At 44.1% G+C, this 4,753-nt stretch overlaps 1 non-coding gene across 1 annotated transcript; it reads left to right on the top strand.

Annotated features, from left to right (window-relative positions):
* Positions 1 to 3,674: 3,674 nt before the first annotated feature.
* LOC125494471 (small nucleolar RNA R71) lies at positions 3,675 to 3,780 on the top strand. The gene has a single exon (XR_007270720.2). It is a non-coding gene; the product is annotated as a small nucleolar RNA R71 (small nucleolar RNA).
* The last annotated feature ends 973 nt before the right edge of the window (positions 3,781 to 4,753 follow it).

Raw genomic sequence — 4,753 nt, 5'->3', positions numbered from 1 at the left:
CTTAAAAAGGAGCGGGTCATCCCAGTAGAACCTCGAAACTTCTTTAAAGAACCGCTTCCTTTGTTGGGAAGTAAAACCATGAGGTTCAATCCCACAAGCCGATAATTTGCATAATCAGCGAACCATGGAACCTCATTGTTCAGAATGGCGAACAAGGCTTCTTCTCTCAAATCGTCCTCGATAGGAATCTCCTCCAGATTGTCAGGAGGGAGGCGTGAAAGATGGTCAGCTACCACATTCTCCGTCCCCTTCTTCTCTTTCATCTCAAAATCAAACTCCTGAAGAAGCAACACCCACCTAATGAGCCTAGGCTTAGCATCCTTCTTACTCATCAAATACCGGACCGCAGAATGATCCGTATACACCACCGCCTTATTACATGTCAAGTAGGAACGGAACTTGTCAAAAGCAATACCACGGCCAACATTTCCTTTTCCGTAGTTGCATAGTTCCGTTGAGCATCATCCAGAGTCCTACTTGCATAGGCTATCACATGTAGCCTCCCTTCCTTGCGTTGCCCAAGAACAACTCCCACTGAAAAGTCACTAGCATCGCACATTAGTTCAAAAGGCAAGCTCCAATCCGGAGCTTGCACAATGGGGGCAGAAGTAAGGGCTTTCTTAAGAGTTTCAAAAGCCTTAGTACAAGACTCATCAAACGCAAAATCAACATCTTTCTGAAGTAGATTCGTCAATGGTTTGGCTATTTGAGAGAAATCCTTGATGAAACGTCGGTAAAAACCAGCATGTCCAAGGAAAGCGCGAACTCCCGTCACCGAGTTCGGTGGCGGAAGCTTCTCAATAACCGAAACCTTTGCCGGATCTACTTCAATACCCTTTTTCGACACTTTATGCCCAGTAAATGCCTTCCTCGACCATAAAGTGACACTTCTCCCAATTCAGTACAAGGTTCGTCTCTTGACACCTTTTTAACACCAATTCAAGATTAACCAGACATGTGTCAAAAGACGAACCACACACACTAAAGTCGTCCATGAAGACTTCAATGGAATCTTCTAGCATGTCAGAGAAGATTGCTGTCATACACCTCTGAAAAGTGGATGGGGCATTACACAAACCAAAGGGCATCCTTCGATATGCAAATGTCCCATACGGACAAGTAAAGGTGGTTTTCTCTTGGTCATCCGGATGAATGGGGATTTGAAAGAATCCGGAATAACCATCAAGAAAACAGAAGTGTGAATGACGAGCAAGCCTCTCCAACATTTGGTCAATGAAGGGAAGGGGGAAATGATCTTTCCGGGTGGATTTGTTCAGTTTTCTGTAATCAATACAGACTCTCCACCCAGTGACAGTCCTAGTTGAGATTGTTTCTCCTTTCTCATTCTCAACTATAGTCATGCCTCCTTTTTTGGAACCACGTGAATCGGGCTCACCCACTTGCTATCTGAGATAGCATAAATGATTCCCGCGTCACGTAGTTTCAAGATCTCCTTTTTCACAACCTCTTTGAGGTTGGGATTGAGCCTTCTCTGATGCTCGATGGAGGAGGCATTACTATCGATGAGATGGATACGATGCATAGCAAGAGAAGGGCTTATCCCCTTAAGGTCATCAATCGAATACCCAATGACATCTTTATATTTTTGCAAAATTCCAATCAGTTTTGATATAGAAATGTCATCAAGACTCGAATTGACAATAACAGGATAAGTACATGCATCATCAAGAAAAACATATCTAAGAGAGGAGGGAAGGGGTTTGAACTCTACCTTGGGAGGAGGCTTAGAACACTCCTCTTTTATCAGTGGATGATGCAGCTAGAACCTCAAACGCCTCATCTTGCGTGTTCCTCTTCCATGTCCAAGTAAGGGTGTCGGTAAGTGCAGCATACAAATCGTCCCCAGAATATCCACACTCATGGTGTCCTCACCTCATCTTCCACTAGGCTTACCCGGCAAATTTTCTCCATCATAGGCCTTCAGTGTCTTAGAGAACTCAACACCACCCGCTCATTAGCTACCTCAACCGTGATTGTGTCGTTTTTGCAGTTTATCACGGCACCCAAAGTCTTTAGAGCTTCTCTTCCCAGAATAAGAGGAGTCTCAGGATCTTCCTCCATATCCATCACCACAAAGTCGCATGGTACAAACACATGCCCAACTTGAATCGGTATATCCTCCAACTCACCACAAGGGACTCTCACAGTGCGGTCCCCAATTGAATCGTTTTGCGCGTAGGATGAAGAGGAAATTTCAGGTGCTTTGCAATAGAAAGGGGCATCAAATTGACACTGCTCCCAGATCGGCCAGTGCACCCTTAGGTCTAAGTCACCTATCTTCACGGCAAGGTGAAACTCCCGGGATCTCTTTGCTTCTTGGGCATAGTTCGTTGCACAAGAGCACTCACTTGGTAAGGTAGGGAGATAAGCTCATCTTCAAGTTTTCGCTTATTGGAGAGGATCTCTTTCAAGAACTTAGCATAAGCTGGCATTTGAGACATAGCCTCAAGGAATGGAATGTTGATTTGCAGGCTCTTCATCACATTAGAAATTTAGTGAACTTGTCACTCAACTTTCTCTCTCACACAACCTATGAGGATAGGGAACCGGAGGCACATAGGATTTGGTTGGTGAGGTGATGGCAATGTGTTTTTGTCACCAACTTGAACATGTGACTCATCTTCTCCTCAACGTCCTCTTTCTCAGTTTCCTCAGCTCCACCTCCTTCTCAACAACCTCAGCTTCTCCATCCTGCTCTAACTCCCCATTCGGCATCTTAGGACCCGCATAACTTGTTCCCGACCTCAAATGAATGGCTTTGGCTTGATGGAGGTTGGGGTTAGGAATGGGTTGGCCTGGAAGTTGATTTGTGGGGGTTGAGGGATTTTTTCAGCTACTTGGGCAATTTGGGTTTCAAGCATTTTGTTGTGGGCTTGTAGCTCTTGAAACCTTTGCTCATGGTTTTGGAGAATTTGGTTCATGGATTGGAGTTGTTGGAGAATTTGGAGAGAGGTTGGATCGGAAGATGGTGTAGGTTCGGGATTTTGTTTGGGGAAAGGAAGTTGGAGGGAGGTTTTGGGTTGTTGGTCCTTTGATGTGGAGCTTGGTATGTGTTGGACCCTTGTGAGGAGGAACCACCTTGGTTATAGTTTTGGTTTTGGTTATACCCTTGCGCAAACCCTTGGTTGTGAGCTTGGTTGTACCCTTGTTGAGGTTGATTCCATCCTTGTTGAGGTTGGTTGAATCCTTGGGTGTAGTTTTGTTGAGGTTGTCTCCAACCTCCTTGTTGATTGTTCCTATACCCTTGTTTCCTTGATATCCATCTCCTCTTGAATTATTGCCGCCACATGCTCCGAATGGGTACCTCCACAATAAGAAGTATCATGGTTAGTACCACCACAAATATCACAAGAAAAAGAGTTTACCTGTGAAGGAGTAGACGATGCAAGATTGATCTTGGAGAGCTTCTTATCGAGTTGGTCCATCTTAGCTTGAATTTGATCCATGGGGTCAATTTCAAACTTTCCGCTCTTCTTAGGTTGAGCACCTCTTCGTCTTCCACCCCATGAGTAGTTCTTGATCACCTCCTCAATTGTGGACTCAAGTTGTTCTTGCGGGATCTTAGATAGTTGACCTCCCGCTCCAGCATCAAGATTGGCCCGTGAAATCGGATCAAGACCATCATAGAAGAACGCATGAGTAGATTCTTGTTGAACTCATGTGTGGGCATGAACGGATCATCTCCTTGAACCGCTCCCAAGCTTCGGCAAGTGTCTCATCGTTCTCTTGCTCAAATGAGGAGATCTTCCTCCTTATGTCCGCAGTCTTCCACTCCGGGAAGTATTTCTTCAAGAATGCCATCGTGACTTCTTCCCATGTAGTGAGGGAATTAGCAGGCAAGCTCTTGAGCCATGACTTTGCTTTTCCGGTAAGAGAGGACCGGAACAGGTGCATCTTGATGTAGTCAGGAGAGACATCATTAGTGTTATCATGGCACAGATCTCAAGAAACCTGTCGAGATGGTCTAGAGGATCTTCATCTGACCCCCACAAAACTGCTCTGCTTTCACCATCCGAGTATACTGAGGGTGAATGCTGAAATTTGTAGTGGTGGTAGGGAGTCGAATTCCACCTTGAAGAACATAGGAACCCGGATTTCCGAAATCCCTAAACAGTTGTGGATTTTCTTCACCCATTTCTGATTCAACTTCACTTGATGTACTTGAGATTGGTGAAGAAGGCTCGGACCCCAAAGTCAGATTTCCCAAATTCTTCCGAAGCTTTCGCAACGTACGGTCGATTTCAAGATCTAGAGGCAATGTGGGTGAACCGTGAGTTCTTCTTCTCATGTAACACAACAAAGCTAAGCAGAGGATTAGCAAATAACAACCACAGTTAAAAAGAAAATAAAAGAAAAATCAACTAAGCAAACTAAACTAAAATATACTTCAATCAATAGCACAGCTTCCCCGGCAACGGCGCCATTTTGATAAGAGGTTTTTTTGTGTGTCGTTAAGGCACTAATAACCGCTTTCCAAACAATATTTGTAGTCCTAACAAGCAATTACTAAGAGAATAGTAAGGGCAAGTCAAGGGTCGATCCACAGGGAAACAGGGATTGGTTAAAGTCTAACAAGTCTAGACTGCCTAATTGAAAAAGTTTTTGGGGGTTTGAAAGAATTTTGGTATCAATTAAGACTAACTAATAACAAGAACAAGCAACTAATACGAGTTTAAATATCAAATAAAAGACACTAGAGTTAGGGTTACTAGTATGAATAAGAACGGATAAT

Source organism: Beta vulgaris, chromosome 1 (genome assembly GCF_026745355.1).
Source record: "Beta vulgaris subsp. vulgaris cultivar EL10 chromosome 1, EL10.2, whole genome shotgun sequence".
Lineage (NCBI taxonomy): Eukaryota > Viridiplantae > Streptophyta > Magnoliopsida > Caryophyllales > Amaranthaceae > Beta > Beta vulgaris.
Note: the sequence above shows the minus strand (reverse complement) of the source record. Positions and strands in the feature narration are given on the sequence as shown.